Consider the following 22,517-nt stretch of genomic DNA (forward strand, 5'->3'; position numbering starts at 1 on the left):
AGGAAGCTGGAGTGCTTACTGAAATTACATGTTCAATCATGATCACATTGAACGGTGGCGGTGTCTTGAAGGGCTGAATGGAACAAGTGAGGACTGCAGTTGCTGGAAATCAGAGTCTCGATCAGAGTGGCGCTGGAAACGCAAAGCAAGTCAGGCAGCATCCTGATTTTCCTGCTCCTCGGATTCTGCCTGACTTGAAGGGCTGAATGGCCTACTCCTGCACTTAATTTCTACGTTTCGATGTTAAATGCATGGCTGAGAGATCTGATGCAGCGTACAGTAAAGTCACCCCACCGTCCTCCAGGAGCACTGCTCTCTGATGAGGAAGCGATTGATGGGTGGTAGTAGAACCTGAGGGGACGAGCTTGAAAAAGGGAAGCTTTCGTGCTGAGTCCATTTGGCAGTGGGAACTGAAGCCAGGCTGTTGGATTTGTGCTGTCGTACACAAATCAGTTTGTTAGAAGCAGGTAATGGGAGAGCGCGCGTGGATCAGCAGCAGACGAAGTTTAACGCAGACGGTAGGGCACAACGAAAAGGCTGTTTTACAGCAGCAGCAGCAGCAGCGGCGGATTACTTGAAAGATAGATAGTCGAATAATAAAACATGAAAACAACAATAACTATTCTCTTAATCATCTCCACAGAGGTAGAAGATGATCTAAAGGAGAACTCAAATTGACAACAAAATCCAAATTTCACATAAGAACATTCTACCTAATACGGATGCGACAGAGCGCGCTGTCGCCCAATCCTCGGTAGTATAGTGGTTAGTATCCCCGCCTGTCACGCGGGAGACCGGGGTTCAATTCCCCGCCGGGGAGTCTGCGGCATTTTGAGAGGCCAGCTCCATATCTCAATGCAGGAGTGCCGATTTCAAGTCCCATGCGTTCCCAGGGCCGAGCGGTCTGCTCTTGTCAACAAACAAAACCTACGATACTCTCAATTCTGCTCTCCCAGGCCAACTTGTCCTTTCATCTTCCAAGGAGATGATCATTTGAGACTTCCTCCTTTTTCGGCGACAAATGAAAACTGCCGTCCTCAAGAAGGCTCACCGGACCAGAAACCTTGTCTGCTTTCTTCCCCTTCCCCCACCCCCACTCCAGATGCTGACTTGCTCCAGCAATTTCTGTTTCCCACTCTGATTTTGTTGTCACTTAGTCCCGTCAGTGGGCATATAACTCCCACGCAAACGGGGTGCAAATTAAAACCTTTAAGCAACCGGTAGCGACAAATGAATGTGAGCTTTCCCCCTCTCCCTCGCTCCAATCAAAAAGGGGTCAGACCCCTCAGAGTTTGGACCCGATCCTGCCATCAAGGTAATGCAACACCATCCCCTGCTGCTGGCAGACTGTACTACACCCACAGTGGAAAGTCAAAGTCATCTGAGTGGCATCGTCTGCTCTTCTCGATAGAAGGACAAAGCCCAGTGCCTGGGTTAACATGAAGGTCAACACAGAGGCAAGCTTGAGAAAGCACGTGCAGGTACTCAACCGACACTGTTGGCATCATAGGAGCACCACAGTGTGGAAGCAGGCCATTCACACTGACCCTTCTGAAGAGAAACCCGTGCAGATCCATGCTTGGTACTGAGGGATCCCAGCAAAAGTTCACCGGTTCCCAATGTTGGGGACGTCCAGAACCAGGGCTCACAGTCTCCGAACGAAGGGCAAGCGATCCAGGAAGATTTTTTCTCTCAGAGAGTGGTGAACCTGTGGACTTGTCTCCCACAGGAAGATGCGGCTATGCCGGTTTGTGAGATACACTCCAAGAGGGAGCCGGACGTAGACCTTGCAGCTAAAGGGATCCAGGGGCACGGAGAGGAAGCTGGAGTGCTTACTGAAATTACATGTTCAATCATGATCACATTGAACGGTGGCGGTGTCTTGAAGGGCTGAATGGAACAAGTGAGGACTGCAGTTGCTGGAAATCCGAGTCTCGATCAGAGTGGCGCTGGAAACGCAAAGCAAGTCAGGCAGCATCCTGATTTTCCTGCTCCTCGGATTCTGCCTGACTTGAAGGGCTGAATGGCCTACTCCTGCACTTAATTTCTACGTTTCGATGTTAAATGCATGGCTGAGAGATCTGATGCAGCGTACAGTAAAGTCACCCCACCGTCCTCCAGGAGCACTGCTCTCTGATGAGGAAGCGATTGATGGGTGGTAGTAGAACCTGAGGGGACGAGCTTGAAAAAGGGAAGCTTTCGTGCTGAGTCCATTTGGCAGTGGGAATTGAAGCCAGGCTGTTGGATTTGTGCTGTCGTACACAAATCAGTTTGTTAGAAGCAGGTAATGGGAGAGCGCGCGTGGATCAGCAGCAGACGAAGTTTAACGCAGACGGTAGGGCACAACGAAAAGGCTGTTTTACAGCAGCAGCAGCAGCAGCGGCGGCGGATTACTTCAAAGATAGATAGTCGAATAATAAAACATGAAAACAACAATAACTATTCTCTTAATCATCTCCACAGAGGTAGAAGATGATCTAAAGGAGAACTCAAATTGACAACAAAATCCAAATTTCACATAAGAACATTCTACCTAATACGGATGCGACAGAGTGCGCTGTCGCCCAATCCTCGGTAGTATAGTGGTTAGTATCCCCGCCTGTCACGCGGGAGACCGGGGTTCAATTCCCCGCCGGGGAGTCTGCGGCATTTTGAGAGGCCAGCTCCATATCTCAATGCAGGAGTGCCGATTTCAAGTCCCATGCGTTCCCAGGGCCGAGCGGTCTGCTCTTGTCAACAAACAAAATCTACGATACTCTCAATTCTGCTCTCCCAGGCCAACTTGTCCTTTCATCTACCAAGGAGATGATCATTTGAGACTTCCTCCTTTTTCGGCGACAAATGAAAACTGCCGTCCTCAAGAAGGCTCACCGGACCAGAAACCTTGTCTGCTTTCTTCCCCTTCCCCCACCCCCACTCCAGATGCTGACTTGCTCCAGCAATTTCTGTTTCCCACTCTGATTTTGTTGTCACTTCGTCCCGTCAGTGGGCATATAACTCCCACGCAAACGGGGTGCAAATTAAAACCTTTAAGCAACCGGTAGCGACAAATGAATGTGAGCTTTCCCCCTCTCCCTCGCTCCAATCAAAAAGGGGTCAGACCCCTCAGAGTTTGGACCCGATCCTGCCATCAAGGTGATGCAACACCATCCCCTGCTGCTGGCAGACTGTACTACACCCACAGTGGAAAGTCAAAGTCATCTGAGTGGCATCGTCTGCTCTTCTCGATAGAAGGACAAAGCCCAGTGCCTGGGTTAACATGAAGGTCAACACAGAGGCAAGCTTGAGAAAGCACGTGCAGGTACTCAACCGACACTGTTGGCATCATAGGAGCACCACAGTGTGGAAGCAGGCCATTCACACTGACCCTTCTGAAGAGAAACCCGTGCAGATCCATGCTTGGTACTGAGGGATCCCAGCAAAAGTTCACCGGTTCCCAATGTTGGGGACGTCCAGAACCAGGGCTCACAGTCTCCGAACGAAGGGCAAGCGATCCAGGAAGATTTTTTCTCTCAGAGAGTGGTGAACCTGTGGACTTGTCTCCCACAGGAAGATGCGGCTATGCCGGTTTGTGAGATACACTCCAAGAGGGAGCCGGACGTAGACCTTGCAGCTAAAGGGATCCAGGGGTACGGAGAGGAAGCTGGAGTGCTTACTGAAATTACATGTTCAATCATGATCACATTGAACGGTGGCGGTGTCTTGAAGGGCTGAATGGAACAAGTGAGGACTGCAGTTGCTGGAAATCCGAGTCTCGATCAGAGTGGCGCTGGAAACGCAAAGCAAGTCAGGCAGCATCCTGATTTTCCTGCTCCTCGGATTCTGCCTGACTTGAAGGGCTGAATGGCCTACTCCTGCACTTAATTTCTACGTTTCGATGTTAAATGCATGGCTGAGAGATCTGATGCAGCGTACAGTAAAGTCACCCCACCGTCCTCCAGGAGCACTGCTCTCTGATGAGGAAGCGATTGATGGGTGGTAGTAGAACCTGAGGGGACGAGCTTGAAAAAGGGAAGCTTTCGTGCTGAGTCCATTTGGCAGTGGGAATTGAAGCCAGGCTGTTGGATTTGTGCTGTCGTACACAAATCAGTTTGTTAGAAGCAGGTAATGGGAGAGCGCGCGTGGATCAGCAGCAGACGAAGTTTAACGCAGACGGTAGGGCACAACGAAAAGGCTGTTTTACAGCAGCAGCAGCAGCGGCGGATTACTTGAAAGATAGATAGTCGAATAATAAAACATGAAAACAACAATAACTATTCTCTTAATCATCTCCACAGAGGTAGAAGATGATCTAAAGGAGAACTCAAATTGACAACAAAATCCAAATTTCACATAAGAACATTCTACCTAATACGGATGCGACAGAGTGCGCTGTCGCCCAATCCTCGGTAGTATAGTGGTTAGTATCCCCGCCTGTCACGCGGGAGACCGGGGTTCAATTCCCCGCCGGGGAGTCTGCGGCATTTTGAGAGGCCAGCTCCATATGTCAATGCACGAGTGCCGATTTCAAGTCCCATGCGTTCCCAGGGCCGAGCGGTCTGCTCTTGTCAACAAACAAAACCTACGATACTCTCAATTCTGCTCTCCCAGGCCAACTTGTCCTTTCATCTACCAAGGAGATGATCATTTGAGACTTCCTCCTTTTTCGGCGACAAATGAAAACTGCCGTCCTCAAGAAGGCTCACCGGACCAGAAACCTTGTCTGCTTTCTTCCCCTTCCCCCACCCCCACTCCAGATGCTGACTTGCTCCAGCAATTTCTGTTTCCCACTCTGATTTTGTTGTCACTTCGTCCCGTCAGTGGGCATATAACTCCCACGCAAACGGGGTGCAAATTAAAACCTTTAAGCAACCGGTAGCGACAAATGAATGTGAGCTTTCCCCCTCTCCCTCGCTCCAATCAAAAAGGGGTCAGACCCCTCAGAGTTTGGACCCGATCCTGCCATCAAGGTGATGCAACACCATCCCCTGCTGCTGGCAGACTGTACTACACCCACAGTGGAAAGTCAAAGTCATCTGAGTGGCATCGTCTGCTCTTCTCGATAGAAGGACAAAGCCCAGTGCCTGGGTTAACATGAAGGTCAACACAGAGGCAAGCTTGAGAAAGCACGTGCAGGTACTCAACCGACACTGTTGGCATCATAGGAGCACCACAGTGTGGAAGCAGGCCATTCACACTGACCCTTCTGAAGAGAAACCCGTGCAGATCCATGCTTGGTACTGAGGGATCCCAGCAAAAGTTCACCGGTTCCCAATGTTGGGGACGTCCAGAACCAGGGCTCACAGTCTCCGAACGAAGGGCAAGCGATCCAGGAAGATTTTTTCTCTCAGAGAGTGGTGAACCTGTGGACTTGTCTCCCACAGGAAGATGCGGCTATGCCGGTTTGTGAGATACACTCCAAGAGGGAGCCGGACGTAGACCTTGCAGCTAAAGGGATCCAGGGGTACGGAGAGGAAGCTGGAGTGCTTACTGAAATTACATGTTCAATCATGATCACATTGAACGGTGGCGGTGTCTTGAAGGGCTGAATGGAACAAGTGAGGACTGCAGTTGCTGGAAATCAGAGTCTCGATCAGAGTGGCGCTGGAAACGCAAAGCAAGTCAGGCAGCATCCTGATTTTCCTGCTCCTCGGATTCTGCCTGACTTGAAGGGCTGAATGGCCTACTCCTGCACTTAATTTCTACGTTTCGATGTTAAATGCATGGCTGAGAGATCTGATGCAGCGTACAGTAAAGTCACCCCACCGTCCTCCAGGAGCACTGCTCTCTGATGAGGAAGCGATTGATGGGTGGTAGTAGAACCTGAGGGGACGAGCTTGAAAAAGGGAAGCTTTCGTGCTGAGTCCATTTGGCAGTGGGAATTGAAGCCAGGCTGTTGGATTTGTGCTGTCGTACACAAATCAGTTTGTTAGAAGCAGGTAATGGGAGAGCGCGCGTGGATCAGCAGCAGACGAAGTTTAACGCAGACGGTAGGGCACAACGAAAAGGCTGTTTTACAGCAGCAGCAGCAGCGGCGGATTACTTGAAAGATAGATAGTCGAATAATAAAACATGAAAACAACAATAACTATTCTCTTAATCATCTCCACAGAGGTAGAAGATGATCTAAAGGAGAACTCAAATTGACAACAAAATCCAAATTTCACATAAGAACATTCTACCTAATACGGATGCGACAGAGTGCGCTGTCGCCCAATCCTCGGTAGTATAGTGGTTAGTATCCCCGCCTGTCACGCGGGAGACCGGGGTTCAATTCCCCGCCGGGGAGTCTGCGGCATTTTGAGAGGCCAGCTCCATATGTCAATGCACGAGTGCCGATTTCAAGTCCCATGCGTTCCCAGGGCCGAGCGGTCTGCTCTTGTCAACAAACAAAACCTACGATACTCTCAATTCTGCTCTCCCAGGCCAACTTGTCCTTTCATCTACCAAGGAGATGATCATTTGAGACTTCCTCCTTTTTCGGCGACAAATGAAAACTGCCGTCCTCAAGAAGGCTCACCGGACCAGAAACCTTGTCTGCTTTCTTCCCCTTCCCCCACCCCCACTCCAGATGCTGACTTGCTCCAGCAATTTCTGTTTCCCACTCTGATTTTGTTGTCACTTCGTCCCGTCAGTGGGCATATAACTCCCACGCAAACGGGGTGCAAATTAAAACCTTTAAGCAACCGGTAGCGACAAATGAATGTGAGCTTTCCCCCTCTCCCTCGCTCCAATCAAAAAGGGGTCAGACCCCTCAGAGTTTGGACCCGATCCTGCCATCAAGGTGATGCAACACCATCCCCTGCTGCTGGCAGACTGTACTACACCCACAGTGGAAAGTCAAAGTCATCTGAGTGGCATCGTCTGCTCTTCTCGATAGAAGGACAAAGCCCAGTGGCTGGGTTAACATGAAGGTCAACACAGAGGCAAGCTTGAGAAAGCACGTGCAGGTACTCAACCGACACTGTTGGCATCATAGGAGCACCACAGTGTGGAAGCAGGCCATTCACACTGACCCTTCTGAAGAGAAACCCGTGCAGATCCATGCTTGGTACTGAGGGATCCCAGCAAAAGTTCACCGGTTCCCAATGTTGGGGACGTCCAGAACCAGGGCTCACAGTCTCCGAACGAAGGGCAAGCGATCCAGGAAGATTTTTTCTCTCAGAGAGTGGTGAACCTGTGGACTTGTCTCCCACAGGAAGATGCGGCTATGCCGGTTTGTGAGATACACTCCAAGAGGGAGCCGGACGTAGACCTTGCAGCTAAAGGGATCCAGGGGCACGGAGAGGAAGCTGGAGTGCTTACTGAAATTACATGTTCAATCATGATCACATTGAACGGTGGCGGTGTCTTGAAGGGCTGAATGGAACAAGTGAGGACTGCAGTTGCTGGAAATCAGAGTCTCGATCAGAGTGGCGCTGGAAACGCAAAGCAAGTCAGGCAGCATCCTGATTTTCCTGCTCCTCGGATTCTGCCTGACTTGAAGGGCTGAATGGCCTACTCCTGCACTTAATTTCTACGTTTCGATGTTAAATGCATGGCTGAGAGATCTGATGCAGCGTACAGTAAAGTCACCCCACCGTCCTCCAGGAGCACTGCTCTCTGATGAGGAAGCGATTGATGGGTGGTAGTAGAACCTGAGGGGACGAGCTTGAAAAAGGGAAGCTTTCGTGCTGAGTCCATTTGGCAGTGGGAATTGAAGCCAGGCTGTTGGATTTGTGCTGTCGTACACAAATCAGTTTGTTAGAAGCAGGTAATGGGAGAGCGCGCGTGGATCAGCAGCAGACGAAGTTTAACGCAGACGGTAGGGCACAACGAAAAGGCTGTTTTACAGCAGCAGCAGCAGCAGCGGCGGATTACTTGAAAGATAGATAGTCGAATAATAAAACATGAAAACAACAATAACTATTCTCTTAATCATCTCCACAGAGGTAGAAGATGATCTAAAGGAGAACTCAAATTGACAACAAAATCCAAATTTCACATAAGAACATTCTACCTAATACGGATGCGACAGAGTGCGCTGTCGCCCAATCCTCGGTAGTATAGTGGTTAGTATCCCCGCCTGTCACGCGGGAGACCGGGGTTCAATTCCCAGCCGGGGAGTCTGCGGCATTTTGAGAGGCCAGCTCCATATCTCAATGCAGGAGTGCCGATTTCAAGTCCCATGCGTTCCCAGGGCCGAGCGGTCTGCTCTTGTCAACAAACAAAATCTACGATACTCTCAATTCTGCTCTCCCAGGCCAACTTGTCCTTTCATCTACCAAGGAGATGATCATTTGAGACTTCCTCCTTTTTCGGCGACAAATGAAAACTGCCGTCCTCAAGAAGGCTCACCGGACCAGAAACCTTGTCTGCTTTCTTCCCCTTCCCCCACCCCCACTCCAGATGCTGACTTGCTCCAGCAATTTCTGTTTCCCACTCTGATTTTGTTGTCACTTCGTCCCGTCAGTGGGCATATAACTCCCACGCAAACGGGGTGCAAATTAAAACCTTTAAGCAACCGGTAGCGACAAATGAATGTGAGCTTTCCCCCTCTCCCTCGCTCCAATCAAAAAGGGGTCAGACCCCTCAGAGTTTGGACCCGATCCTGCCATCAAGGTGATGCAACACCATCCCCTGCTGCTGGCAGACTGTACTACACCCACAGTGGAAAGTCAAAGTCATCTGAGTGGCATCGTCTGCTCTTCTCGATAGAAGGACAAAGCCCAGTGCCTGGGTTAACATGAAGGTCAACACAGAGGCAAGCTTGAGAAAGCACGTGCAGGTACTCAACCGACACTGTTGGCATCATAGGAGCACCACAGTGTGGAAGCAGGCCATTCACACTGACCCTTCTGAAGAGAAACCCGTGCAGATCCATGCTTGGTACTGAGGGATCCCAGCAAAAGTTCACCGGTTCCCAATGTTGGGGACGTCCAGAACCAGGGCTCACAGTCTCCGAACGAAGGGCAAGCGATCCAGGAAGATTTTTTCTCTCAGAGAGTGGTGAACCTGTGGACTTGTCTCCCACAGGAAGATGCGGCTATGCCGGTTTGTGAGATACACTCCAAGAGGGAGCCGGACGTAGACCTTGCAGCTAAAGGGATCCAGGGGCACGGAGAGGAAGCTGGAGTGCTTACTGAAATTACATGTTCAATCATGATCACATTGAACGGTGGCGGTGTCTTGAAGGGCTGAATGGAACAAGTGAGGACTGCAGTTGCTGGAAATCCGAGTCTCGACCAGAGTGGCGCTGGAAACGCAAAGCAAGTCAGGCAGCATCCTGATTTTCCTGCTCCTCGGATTCTGCCTGACTTGAAGGGCTGAATGGCCTACTCCTGCACTTAATTTCTACGTTTCGATGTTAAATGCATGGCTGAGAGATCTGATGCAGCGTACAGTAAAGTCACCCCACCGTCCTCCAGGAGCACTGCTCTCTGATGAGGAAGCGATTGATGGGTGGTAGTAGAACCTGAGGGGACGAGCTTGAAAAAGGGAAGCTTTCGTGCTGAGTCCATTTGGCAGTGGGAATTGAAGCCAGGCTGTTGGATTTGTGCTGTCGTACACAAATCAGTTTGTTAGAAGCAGGTAATGGGAGAGCGCGCGTGGATCAGCAGCAGACGAAGTTTAACGCAGACGGTAGGGCACAACGAAAAGGCTGTTTTACAGCAGCAGCAGCGGCGGCGGATTACTTGAAAGATAGATAGTCGAATAATAAAACATGAAAACAACAATAACTATTCTCTTAATCATCTCCACAGAGGTAGAAGATGATCTAAAGGAGAACTCAAATTGACAACAAAATCCAAATTTCACATAAGAACATTCTACCTAATACGGATGCGACAGAGTGCGCTGTCGCCCAATCCTCGGTAGTATAGTGGTTAGTATCCCCGCCTGTCACGCGGGAGACCGGGGTTCAATTCCCCGCCGGGGAGTCTGCGGCATTTTGAGAGGCCAGCTCCATATCTCAATGCAGGAGTGCCGATTTCAAGTCCCATGCGTTCCCAGGGCCGAGCGGTCTGCTCTTGTCAACAAACAAAACCTACGATACTCTCAATTCTGCTCTCCCAGGCCAACTTGTCCTTTCATCTACCAAGGAGATGATCATTTGAGACTTCCTCCTTTTTCGGCGACAAATGAAAACTGCCGTCCTCAAGAAGGCTCACCGGACCAGAAACCTTGTCTGCTTTCTTCCCCTTCCCCCACCCCCACTCCAGATGCTGACTTGCTCCAGCAATTTCTGTTTCCCACTCTGATTTTGTTGTCACTTCGTCCCGTCAGTGGGCATATAACTCCCACGCAAACGGGGTGCAAATTAAAACCTTTAAGCAACCGGTAGCGACAAATGAATGTGAGCTTTCCCCCTCTCCCTCGCTCCAATCAAAAAGGGGTCAGACCCCTCAGAGTTTGGACCCGATCCTGCCATCAAGGTGATGCAACACCATCCCCTGCTGCTGGCAGACTGTACTACACCCACAGTGGAAAGTCAAAGTCATCTGAGTGGCATCGTCTGCTCTTCTCGATAGAAGGACAAAGCCCAGTGCCTGGGTTAACATGAAGGTCAACACAGAGGCAAGCTTGAGAAAGCACGTGCAGGTACTCAACCGACACTGTTGGCATCATAGGAGCACCACAGTGTGGAAGCAGGCCATTCACACTGACCCTTCTGAAGAGAAACCCGTGCAGATCCATGCTTGGTACTGAGGGATCCCAGCAAAAGTTCACCGGTTCCCAATGTTGGGGACGTCCAGAACCAGGGCTCACAGTCTCCGAACGAAGGGCAAGCGATCCAGGAAGATTTTTTCTCTCAGAGAGTGGTGAACCTGTGGACTTGTCTCCCACAGGAAGATGCGGCTATGCCGGTTTGTGAGATACACTCCAAGAGGGAGCCGGACGTAGACCTTGCAGCTAAAGGGATCCAGGGGTACGGAGAGGAAGCTGGAGTGCTTACTGAAATTACATGTTCAATCATGATCACATTGAACGGTGGCGGTGTCTTGAAGGGCTGAATGGAACAAGTGAGGACTGCAGTTGCTGGAAATCAGAGTCTCGATCAGAGTGGCGCTGGAAACGCAAAGCAAGTCAGGCAGCATCCTGATTTTCCTGCTCCTCGGATTCTGCCTGACTTGAAGGGCTGAATGGCCTACTCCTGCACTTAATTTCTACGTTTCGATGTTAAATGCATGGCTGAGAGATCTGATGCAGCGTACAGTAAAGTCACCCCACCGTCCTCCAGGAGCACTGCTCTCTGATGAGGAAGCGATTGATGGGTGGTAGTAGAACCTGAGGGGACGAGCTTGAAAAAGGGAAGCTTTCGTGCTGAGTCCATTTGGCAGTGGGAATTGAAGCCAGGCTGTTGGATTTGTGCTGTCGTACACAAATCAGTTTGTTAGAAGCAGGTAATGGGAGAGCGCGCGTGGATCAGCAGCAGACGAAGTTTAACGCAGACGGTAGGGCACAACGAAAAGGCTGTTTTACAGCAGCAGCAGCAGCAGCGGCGGATTACTTGAAAGATAGATAGTCGAATAATAAAACATGAAAACAACAATAACTATTCTCTTAATCATCTCCACAGAGGTAGAAGATGATCTAAAGGAGAACTCAAATTGACAACAAAATCCAAATTTCACATAAGAACATTCTACCTAATACGGATGCGACAGAGTGCGCTGTCGCCCAATCCTCGGTAGTATAGTGGTTAGTATCCCCGCCTGTCACGCGGGAGACCGGGGTTCAATTCCCCGCCGGGGAGTCTGCGGCATTTTGAGAGGCCAGCTCCATATGTCAATGCACGAGTGCCGATTTCAAGTCCCATGCGTTCCCAGGGCCGAGCGGTCTGCTCTTGTCAACAAACAAAACCTACGATACTCTCAATTCTGCTCTCCCAGGCCAACTTGTCCTTTCATCTACCAAGGAGATGATCATTTGAGACTTCCTCCTTTTTCGGCGACAAATGAAAACTGCCGTCCTCAAGAAGGCTCACCGGACCAGAAACCTTGTCTGCTTTCTTCCCCTTCCCCCACCCCCACTCCAGATGCTGACTTGCTCCAGCAATTTCTGTTTCCCACTCTGATTTTGTTGTCACTTCGTCCCGTCAGTGGGCATATAACTCCCACGCAAACGGGGTGCAAATTAAAACCTTTAAGCAACCGGTAGCGACAAATGAATGTGAGCTTTCCCCCTCTCCCTCGCTCCAATCAAAAAGGGGTCATACCCCTCAGAGTTTGGACCCGATCCTGCCATCAAGGTGATGCAACACCATCCCCTGCTGCTGGCAGACTGTACTACACCCACAGTGGAAAGTCAAAGTCATCTGAGTGGCATCGTCTGCTCTTCTCGATAGAAGGACAAAGCCCAGTGGCTGGGTTAACATGAAGGTCAACACAGAGGCAAGCTTGAGAAAGCACGTGCAGGTACTCAACCGACACTGTTGGCATCATAGGAGCACCACAGTGTGGAAGCAGGCCATTCACACTGACCCTTCTGAAGAGAAACCCGTGCAGATCCATGCTTGGTACTGAGGGATCCCAGCAAAAGTTCACCGGTTCCCAATGTTGGGGACGTCCAGAACCAGGGCTCACAGTCTCCGAACGAAGGGCAAGCGATCCAGGAAGATTTTTTCTCTCAGAGAGTGGTGAACCTGTGGACTTGTCTCCCACAGGAAGATGCGGCTATGCCGGTTTGTGAGATACACTCCAAGAGGGAGCCGGACGTAGACCTTGCAGCTAAAGGGATCCAGGGGTACGGAGAGGAAGCTGGAGTGCTTACTGAAATTACATGTTCAATCATGATCACATTGAACGGTGGCGGTGTCTTGAAGGGCTGAATGGAACAAGTGAGGACTGCAGTTGCTGGAAATCCGAGTCTCGATCAGAGTGGCGCTGGAAACGCAAAGCAAGTCAGGCAGCATCCTGATTTTCCTGCTCCTCGGATTCTGCCTGACTTGAAGGGCTGAATGGCCTACTCCTGCACTTAATTTCTACGTTTCGATGTTAAATGCATGGCTGAGAGATCTGATGCAGCGTACAGTAAAGTCACCCCACCGTCCTCCAGGAGCACTGCTCTCTGATGAGGAAGCGATTGATGGGTGGTAGTAGAACCTGAGGGGACGAGCTTGAAAAAGGGAAGCTTTCGTGCTGAGTCCATTTGGCAGTGGGAATTGAAGCCAGGCTGTTGGATTTGTGCTGTCGTACACAAATCAGTTTGTTAGAAGCAGGTAATGGGAGAGCGCGCGTGGATCAGCAGCAGACGAAGTTTAACGCAGACGGTAGGGCACAACGAAAAGGCTGTTTTACAGCAGCAGCAGCAGCAGCGGCGGATTACTTGAAAGATAGATAGTCGAATAATAAAACATGAAAACAACAATAACTATTCTCTTAATCATCTCCACAGAGGTAGAAGATGATCTAAAGGAGAACTCAAATTGACAACAAAATCCAAATTTCACATAAGAACATTCTACCTAATACGGATGCGACAGAGTGCGCTGTCGCCCAATCCTCGGTAGTATAGTGGTTAGTATCCCCGCCTGTCACGCGGGAGACCGGGGTTCAATTCCCCGCCGGGGAGTCTGCGGCATTTTGAGAGGCCAGCTCCATATCTCAATGCAGGAGTGCCGATTTCAAGTCCCATGCGTTCCCAGGGCCGAGCGGTCTGCTCTTGTCAACAAACAAAACCTACGATACTCTCAATTCTGCTCTCCCAGGCCAACTTGTCCTTTCATCTACCAAGGAGATGATCATTTGAGACTTCCTCCTTTTTCGGCGACAAATGAAAACTGCCGTCCTCAAGAAGGCTCACCGGACCAGAAACCTTGTCTGCTTTCTTCCCCTTCCCCCACCCCCACTCCAGATGCTGACTTGCTCCAGCAATTTCTGTTTCCCACTCTGATTTTGTTGTCACTTCGTCCCGTCAGTGGGCATATAACTCCCACGCAAACGGGGTGCAAATTAAAACCTTTAAGCAACCGGTAGCGACAAATGAATGTGAGCTTTCCCCCTCTCCCTCGCTCCAATCAAAAAGGGGTCAGACCCCTCAGAGTTTGGACCCGATCCTGCCATCAAGGTGATGCAACACCATCCCCTGCTGCTGGCAGACTGTACTACACCCACAGTGGAAAGTCAAAGTCATCTGAGTGGCATCGTCTGCTCTTCTCGATAGAAGGACAAAGCCCAGTGCCTGGGTTAACATGAAGGTCAACACAGAGGCAAGCTTGAGAAAGCACGTGCAGGTACTCAACCGACACTGTTGGCATCATAGGAGCACCACAGTGTGGAAGCAGGCCATTCACACTGACCCTTCTGAAGAGAAACCCGTGCAGATCCATGCTTGGTACTGAGGGATCCCAGCAAAAGTTCACCGGTTCCCAATGTTGGGGACGTCCAGAACCAGGGCTCACAGTCTCCGAACGAAGGGCAAGCGATCCAGGAAGATTTTTTCTCTCAGAGAGTGGTGAACCTGTGGACTTGTCTCCCACAGGAAGATGCGGCTATGCCGGTTTGTGAGATACACTCCAAGAGGGAGCCGGACGTAGACCTTGCAGCTAAAGGGATCCAGGGGTACGGAGAGGAAGCTGGAGTGCTTACTGAAATTACATGTTCAATCATGATCACATTGAACGGTGGCGGTGTCTTGAAGGGCTGAATGGAACAAGTGAGGACTGCAGTTGCTGGAAATCAGAGTCTCGATCAGAGTGGCGCTGGAAACGCAAAGCAAGTCAGGCAGCATCCTGATTTTCCTGCTCCTCGGATTCTGCCTGACTTGAAGGGCTGAATGGCCTACTCCTGCACTTAATTTCTACGTTTCGATGTTAAATGCATGGCTGAGAGATCTGATGCAGCGTACAGTAAAGTCACCCCACCGTCCTCCAGGAGCACTGCTCTCTGATGAGGAAGCGATTGATGGGTGGTAGTAGAACCTGAGGGGACGAGCTTGAAAAAGGGAAGCTTTCGTGCTGAGTCCATTTGGCAGTGGGAATTGAAGCCAGGCTGTTGGATTTGTGCTGTCGTACACAAATCAGTTTGTTAGAAGCAGGTAATGGGAGAGCGCGCGTGGATCAGCAGCAGACGAAGTTTAACGCAGACGGTAGGGCACAACGAAAAAGCTGTTTTACAGCAGCAGCAGCAGCAGCGGCGGATTACTTGAAAGATAGATAGTCGAATAATAAAACATGAAAACAACAATAACTATTCTCTTAATCATCTCCACAGAGGTAGAAGATGATCTAAAGGAGAACTCAAATTGACAACAAAATCCAAATTTCACATAAGAACATTCTACCTAATACGGATGCGACAGAGTGCGCTGTTGCCCAATCCTCGGTAGTATAGTGGTTAGTATCCCCGCCTGTCACGCGGGAGACCGGGGTTCAATTCCCCGCCGGGGAGTCTGCGGCATTTTGAGAGGCCAGCTCCATATCTCAATGCAGGAGTGCCGATTTCAAGTCCCATGCGTTCCCAGGGCCGAGCGGTCTGCTCTTGTCAACAAACAAAACCTACGATACTCTCAATTCTGCTCTCCCAGGCCAACTTGTCCTTTCATCTACCAAGGAGATGATCATTTGAGACTTCCTCCTTTTTCGGCGACAAATGAAAACTGCCGTCCTCAAGAAGGCTCACCGGACCAGAAACCTTGTCTGCTTTCTTCCCCTTCCCCCACCCCCACTCCAGATGCTGACTTGCTCCAGCAATTTCTGTTTCCCACTCTGATTTTGTTGTCACTTCGTCCCGTCAGTGGGCATATAACTCCCACTCAAACGGGGTGCAAATTAAAACCTTTAAGCAACCGGTAGCGACAAATGAATGTGAGCTTTCCCCCTCTCCCTCGCTCCAATCAAAAAGGGGTCAGACCCCTCAGAGTTTGGACCCGATCCTGCCATCAAGGTGATGCAACACCATCCCCTGCTGCTGGCAGACTGTACTACACCCACAGTGGAAAGTCAAAGTCATCTGAGTGGCATCGTCTGCTCTTCTCGATAGAAGGACAAAGCCCAGTGCCTGGGTTAACATGAAGGTCAACACAGAGGCAAGCTTGAGAAAGCACGTGCAGGTACTCAACCGACACTGTTGGCATCATAGGAGCACCACAGTGTGGAAGCAGGCCATTCACACTGACCCTTCTGAAGAGAAACCCGTGCAGATCCATGCTTGGTACTGAGGGATCCCAGCAAAAGTTCACCGGTTCCCAATGTTGGGGACGTCCAGAACCAGGGCTCACAGTCTCCGAACGAAGGGCAAGCGATCCAGGAAGATTTTTTCTCTCAGAGAGTGGTGAACCTGTGGACTTGTCTCCCACAGGAAGATGCGGCTATGCCGGTTTGTGAGATACACTCCAAGAGGGAGCCGGACGTAGACCTTGCAGCTAAAGGGATCCAGGGGTACGGAGAGGAAGCTGGAGTGCTTACTGAAATTACATGTTCAATCATGATCACATTGAACGGTGGCGGTGTCTTGAAGGGCTGAATGGAACAAGTGAGGACTGCAGTTGCTGGAAATCCGAGTCTCGATCAGAGTGGCGCTGGAAACGCAAAGCAAGTCAGGCAGCATCCTGATTTTCCTGCTCCTCGGATTCTGCCTGACTTGAAGGGCTGAATGGCCTACTCCTGCACTTAATTTCTACGTTTCGATGTTAAATGCATGGCTGAGAGATCTGATGCAGCGTACAGTAAAGTCACCCCACCGTCCTCCAGGAGCACTGCTCTCTGATGAGGAAGCGATTGATGGGTGGTAGTAGAACCTGAGGGGACGAGCTTGAAAAAGGGAAGCTTTCGTGCTGAGTCCATTTGGCAGTGGGAACTGAAGCCAGGCTGTTGGATTTGTGCTGTCGTACACAAATCAGTTTGTTAGAAGCAGGTAATGGGAGAGCGCGCGTGGATCAGCAGCAGACGAAGTTTAACGCAGACGGTAGGGCACAACGAAAAGGCTGTTTTACAGCAGCAGCAGCAGCAGCGGCGGATTACTTGAAAGATAGATAGTCGAATAATAAAACATGAAAACAACAATAACTATTCTCTTAATCATCTCCACAGAGGTAGAAGATGATCTAAAGGAGAACTCAAATTGACAACAAAATCCAAATTTCACATAAGAACATTCTACCTAATACGGATGCGACAGAGTGCGCTGAGGCCCAATCCTCGGTAGTATAGTGGTTAGTATCCCCGCCTGTCACGCGGGAGACCGGGGTTCAATTCCCCGCCGGGGAGTCTGCGGCATTTTGAGAGGCCAGCTCCATATCTCAATGCAGGAGTGCCGATTTCAAGTCCCATGCGTTCCCAGGGCCGAGCGGTCTGCTCTTGTCAACAAACAAAACCTACGATACTCTCAATTCTGCTCTCCCAGGCCAACTTGTCCTTTCATCTACCAAGGAGATGATCATTTGAGACTTCCTCCTTTTTCGGCGACAAATGAAAACTGCCGTCCTCAAGAAGGCTCACCGGACCAGAAACCTTGTCTGCTTTCTTCCCCTTCCCCCACCCCCACTCCAGATGCTGACTTGCTCCAGCAATTTCTGTTTCCCACTCTGATTTTGTTGTCACTTCGTCCCGTCAGTGGGCATATAACTCCCACGCAAACGGGGTGCAAATTAAAACCTTTAAGCAACCGGTAGCGACAAATGAATGTGAGCTTTCCCCCTCTCCCTCGCTCCAATCAAAAAGGGGTCAGACCCCTCAGAGTTTGGACCCGATCCTGCCATCAAGGTGATGCAACACCATCCCCTGCTGCTGGCAGACTGTACTACACCCACAGTGGAAAGTCAAAGTCATCTGAGTGGCATCGTCTGCTCTTCTCGATAGAAGGACAAAGCCCAGTGCCTGGGTTAACATGAAGGTCAACACAGAGGCAAGCTTGAGAAAGCACGTGCAGGTACTCAACCGACACTGTTGGCATCATAGGAGCACCACAGTGTGGAAGCAGGCCATTCACACTGACCCTTCTGAAGAGAAACCCGTGCAGATCCATGCTTGGTACTGAGGGATCCCAGCAAAAGTTCACCGGTTCCCAATGTTGGGGACGTCCAGAACCAGGGCTCACAGTCTCCGAACGAAGGGCAAGCGATCCAGGAAGATTTTTTCTCTCAGAGAGTGGTGAACCTGTGGACTTGTCTCCCACAGGAAGATGCGGCTATGCCGGTTTGTGAGATACACTCCAAGAGGGAGCCGGACGTAGACCTTGCAGCTAAAGGGATCCAGGGGTACGGAGAGGAAGCTGGAGTGCTTACTGAAATTACATGTTCAATCATGATCACATTGAACGGTGGCGGTGTCTTGAAGGGCTGAATGGAACAAGTGAGGACTGCAGTTGCTGGAAATCCGAGTCTCGATCAGAGTGGCGCTGGAAACGCAAAGCAAGTCAGGCAGCATCCTGATTTTCCTGCTCCTCGGATTCTGCCTGACTTGAAGGGCTGAATGGCCTACTCCTGCACTTAATTTCTACGTTTCGATGTTAAATGCATGGCTGAGAGATCTGATGCAGCGTACAGTAAAGTCACCCCACCGTCCTCCAGGAGCACTGCTCTCTGATGAGGAAGCGATTGATGGGTGGTAGTAGAACCTGAGGGGACGAGCTTGAAAAAGGGAAGCTTTCGTGCTGAGTCCATTTGGCAGTGGGAATTGAAGCCAGGCTGTTGGATTTGTGCTGTCGTACACAAATCAGTTTGTTAGAAGCAGGTAATGGGAGAGCGCGCGTGGATCAGCAGCAGACGAAGTTTAACGCAGACGGTAGGGCACAACGAAAAGGCTGTTTTACAGCAGCAGCAGCAGCAGCGGCGGATTACTTGAAAGATAGATAGTCGAATAATAAAACATGAAAACAACAATAACTATTCTCTTAATCATCTCCACAGAGGTAGAAGATGATCTAAAGGAGAACTCAAATTGACAACAAAATCCAAATTTCACATAAGAACATTCTACCTAATACGGATGCGACAGAGTGCGCTGTCGCCCAATCCTCGGTAGTATAGTGGTTAGTATCCCCGCCTGTCACGCGGGAGACCGGGGTTCAATTCCCCGCCGGGGAGTCTGCGGCATTTTGAGAGGCCAGCTCCATATCTCAATGCAGGAGTGCCGATTTCAAGTCCCATGCGTTCCCAGGGCCGAGCGGTCTGCTCTTGTCAACAAACAAAACCTACGATACTCTCAATTCTGCTCTCCCAGGCCAACTTGTCCTTTCATCTACCAAGGAGATGATCATTTGAGACTTCCTCCTTTTTCGGCGACAAATGAAAACTGCCGTCCTCAAGAAGGCTCACCGGACCAGAAACCTTGTCTGCTTTCTTCCCCTTCCCCCACCCCCACTCCAGATGCTGACTTGCTCCAGCAATTTCTGTTTCCCACTCTGATTTTGTTGTCACTTCGTCCCGTCAGTGGGCATATAACTCCCACGCAAACGGGGTGCAAATTAAAACCTTTAAGCAACCGGTAGCGACAAATGAATGTGAGCTTTCCCCCTCTCCCTCGCTCCAATCAAAAAGGGGTCAGACCCCTCAGAGTTTGGACCCGATCCTGCCATCAAGGTGATGCAACACCATCCCCTGCTGCTGGCAGACTGTACTACACCCACAGTGGAAAGTCAAAGTCATCTGAGTGGCATCGTCTGCTCTTCTCGATAGAAGGACAAAGCCCAGTGCCTGGGTTAACATGAAGGTCAACACAGAGGCAAGCTTGAGAAAGCACGTGCAGGTACTCAACCGACACTGTTGGCATCATAGGAGCACCACAGTGTGGAAGCAGGCCATTCACACTGACCCTTCTGAAGAGAAACCCGTGCAGATCCATGCTTGGTACTGAGGGATCCCAGCAAAAGTTCACCGGTTCCCAATGTTGGGGACGTCCAGAACCAGGGCTCACAGTCTCCGAACGAAGGGCAAGCGATCCAGGAAGATTTTTTCTCTCAGAGAGTGGTGAACCTGTGGACTTGTCTCCCACAGGAAGATGCGGCTATGCCGGTTTGTGAGATACACTCCAAGAGGGAGCCGGACGTAGACCTTGCAGCTAAAGGGATCCAGGGGTACGGAGAGGAAGCTGGAGTGCTTACTGAAATTACATGTTCAATCATGATCACATTGAACGGTGGCGGTGTCTTGAAGGGCTGAATGGAACAAGTGAGGACTGCAGTTGCTGGAAATCCGAGTCTCGATCAGAGTGGCGCTGGAAACGCAAAGCAAGTCAGGCAGCATCCTGATTTTCCTGCTCCTCGGATTCTGCCTGACTTGAAGGGCTGAATGGCCTACTCCTGCACTTAATTTCTACGTTTCGATGTTAAATGCATGGCTGAGAGATCTGATGCAGCGTACAGTAAAGTCACCCCACCGTCCTCCAGGAGCACTGCTCTCTGATGAGGAAGCGATTGATGGGTGGTAGTAGAACCTGAGGGGACGAGCTTGAAAAAGGGAAGCTTTCGTGCTGAGTCCATTTGGCAGTGGGAATTGAAGCCAGGCTGTTGGATTTGTGCTGTCGTACACAAATCAGTTTGTTAGAAGCAGGTAATGGGAGAGCGCGCGTGGATCAGCAGCAGACGAAGTTTAACGCAGACGGTAGGGCACAACGAAAAGGCTGTTTTACAGCAGCAGCAGCAGCGGCGGATTACTTGAAAGATAGATAGTCGAATAATAAAACATGAAAACAACAATAACTATTCTCTTAATCATCTCCACAGAGGTAGAAGATGATCTAAAGGAGAACTCAAATTGACAACAAAATCCAAATTTCACATAAGAACATTCTACCTAATACGGATGCGACAGAGTGCGCTGTCGCCCAATCCTCGGTAGTATAGTGGTTAGTATCCCCGCCTGTCACGCGGGAGACCGGGGTTCAATTCCCCGCCGGGGAGTCTGCGGCATTTTGAGAGGCCAGCTCCATATCTCAATGCAGGAGTGCCGATTTCAAGTCCCATGCGTTCCCAGGGCCGAGCGGTCTGCTCTTGTCAACAAACAAAACCTACGATACTCTCAATTCTGCTCTCCCAGGCCAACTTGTCCTTTCATCTACCAAGGAGATGATCATTTGAGACTTCCTCCTTTTTCGGCGACAAATGAAAACTGCCGTCCTCAAGAAGGCTCACCGGACCAGAAACCTTGTCTGCTTTCTTCCCCTTCCCCCACCCCCACTCCAGATGCTGACTTGCTCCAGCAATTTCTGTTTCCCACTCTGATTTTGTTGTCACTTCGTCCCGTCAGTGGGCATATAACTCCCACGCAAACGGGGTGCAAATTAAAACCTTTAAGCAACCGGTAGCGACAAATGAATGTGAGCTTTCCCCCTCTCCCTCGCTCCAATCAAAAAGGGGTCAGACCCCTCAGAGTTTGGACCCGATCCTGCCATCAAGGTGATGCAACACCATCCCCTGCTGCTGGCAGACTGTACTACACCCACAGTGGAAAGTCAAAGTCATCTGAGTGGCATCGTCTGCTCTTCTCGATAGAAGGACAAAGCCCAGTGCCTGGGTTAACATGAAGGTCAACACAGAGGCAAGCTTGAGAAAGCACGTGCAGGTACTCAACCGACACTGTTGGCATCATAGGAGCACCACAGTGTGGAAGCAGGCCATTCACACTGACCCTTCTGAAGAGAAACCCGTGCAGATCCATGCTTGGTACTGAGGGATCCCAGCAAAAGTTCACCGGTTCCCAATGTTGGGGACGTCCAGAACCAGGGCTCACAGTCTCCGAACGAAGGGCAAGCGATCCAGGAAGATTTTTTCTCTCAGAGAGTGGTGAACCTGTGGACTTGTCTCCCACAGGAAGATGCGGCTATGCCGGTTTGTGAGATACACTCCAAGAGGGAGCCGGACGTAGACCTTGCAGCTAAAGGGATCCAGGGGTACGGAGAGGAAGCTGGAGTGCTTACTGAAATTACATGTTCAATCATGATCACATTGAACGGTGGCGGTGTCTTGAAGGGCTGAATGGAACAAGTGAGGACTGCAGTTGCTGGAAATCCGAGTCTCGATCAGAGTGGCGCTGGAAACGCAAAGCAAGTCAGGCAGCATCCTGATTTTCCTGCTCCTCGGATTCTGCCTGACTTGAAGGGCTGAATGGCCTACTCCTGCACTTAATTTCTACGTTTCGATGTTAAATGCATGGCTGAGAGATCTGATGCAGCGTACAGTAAAGTCACCCCACCGTCCTCCAGGAGCACTGCTCTCTGATGAGGAAGCGATTGATGGGTGGTAGTAGAACCTGAGGGGACGAGCTTGAAAAAGGGAAGCTTTCGTGCTGAGTCCATTTGGCAGTGGGAACTGAAGCCAGGCTGTTGGATTTGTGCTGTCGTACACAAATCAGTTTGTTAGAAGCAGGTAATGGGAGAGCGCGCGTGGATCAGCAGCAGACGAAGTTTAACGCAGACGGTAGGGCACAACGAAAAGGCTGTTTTACAGCAGCAGCAGCAGCAGCGGCGGATTACTTGAAAGATAGATAGTCGAATAATAAAACATGAAAACAACAATAACTATTCTCTTAATCATCTCCACAGAGGTAGAAGATGATCTAAAGGAGAACTCAAATTGACAACAAAATCCAAATTTCACATAAGAACATTCTACCTAATACGG

At 50.3% G+C, this 22,517-nt stretch overlaps 12 non-coding genes across 12 annotated transcripts; all 12 read left to right on the forward strand.

Annotated features, from left to right (window-relative positions):
• The first annotated feature begins 748 nt into the window (after positions 1 to 748).
• On the forward strand, positions 749 to 820 carry trnad-guc (transfer RNA aspartic acid (anticodon GUC)). The gene has a single exon. It is a non-coding gene; the product is annotated as a tRNA-Asp (tRNA).
• A 1,748-nt stretch (positions 821 to 2,568) lies between these two features.
• On the forward strand, positions 2,569 to 2,640 carry trnad-guc (transfer RNA aspartic acid (anticodon GUC)). The gene has a single exon. It is a non-coding gene; the product is annotated as a tRNA-Asp (tRNA).
• A 1,742-nt stretch (positions 2,641 to 4,382) lies between these two features.
• Positions 4,383 to 4,454, forward strand: trnad-guc (transfer RNA aspartic acid (anticodon GUC)). Its single transcript has one exon. It is a non-coding gene; the product is annotated as a tRNA-Asp (tRNA).
• Positions 4,455 to 6,196: 1,742 nt separating this feature from the next.
• On the forward strand, positions 6,197 to 6,268 carry trnad-guc (transfer RNA aspartic acid (anticodon GUC)). Its single transcript has one exon. It is a non-coding gene; the product is annotated as a tRNA-Asp (tRNA).
• A 1,745-nt stretch (positions 6,269 to 8,013) lies between these two features.
• On the forward strand, positions 8,014 to 8,085 carry trnad-guc (transfer RNA aspartic acid (anticodon GUC)). The gene has a single exon. It is a non-coding gene; the product is annotated as a tRNA-Asp (tRNA).
• A 1,742-nt stretch (positions 8,086 to 9,827) lies between these two features.
• On the forward strand, positions 9,828 to 9,899 carry trnad-guc (transfer RNA aspartic acid (anticodon GUC)). Its single transcript has one exon. It is a non-coding gene; the product is annotated as a tRNA-Asp (tRNA).
• Positions 9,900 to 11,644: 1,745 nt separating this feature from the next.
• Positions 11,645 to 11,716, forward strand: trnad-guc (transfer RNA aspartic acid (anticodon GUC)). Its single transcript has one exon. It is a non-coding gene; the product is annotated as a tRNA-Asp (tRNA).
• Positions 11,717 to 13,461: 1,745 nt separating this feature from the next.
• On the forward strand, positions 13,462 to 13,533 carry trnad-guc (transfer RNA aspartic acid (anticodon GUC)). Its single transcript has one exon. It is a non-coding gene; the product is annotated as a tRNA-Asp (tRNA).
• Positions 13,534 to 15,278: 1,745 nt separating this feature from the next.
• trnad-guc (transfer RNA aspartic acid (anticodon GUC)) lies at positions 15,279 to 15,350 on the forward strand. The gene has a single exon. It is a non-coding gene; the product is annotated as a tRNA-Asp (tRNA).
• Positions 15,351 to 17,095: 1,745 nt separating this feature from the next.
• trnad-guc (transfer RNA aspartic acid (anticodon GUC)) lies at positions 17,096 to 17,167 on the forward strand. The gene has a single exon. It is a non-coding gene; the product is annotated as a tRNA-Asp (tRNA).
• Positions 17,168 to 18,912: 1,745 nt separating this feature from the next.
• Positions 18,913 to 18,984, forward strand: trnad-guc (transfer RNA aspartic acid (anticodon GUC)). The gene has a single exon. It is a non-coding gene; the product is annotated as a tRNA-Asp (tRNA).
• A 1,742-nt stretch (positions 18,985 to 20,726) lies between these two features.
• trnad-guc (transfer RNA aspartic acid (anticodon GUC)) lies at positions 20,727 to 20,798 on the forward strand. The gene has a single exon. It is a non-coding gene; the product is annotated as a tRNA-Asp (tRNA).
• The last annotated feature ends 1,719 nt before the right edge of the window (positions 20,799 to 22,517 follow it).

The sequence above is a fragment of the Chiloscyllium punctatum genome, chromosome 30 (genome assembly GCF_047496795.1).
Source record: "Chiloscyllium punctatum isolate Juve2018m chromosome 30, sChiPun1.3, whole genome shotgun sequence".
Classification (NCBI taxonomy): Eukaryota; Metazoa; Chordata; class Chondrichthyes; order Orectolobiformes; family Hemiscylliidae; genus Chiloscyllium; species Chiloscyllium punctatum.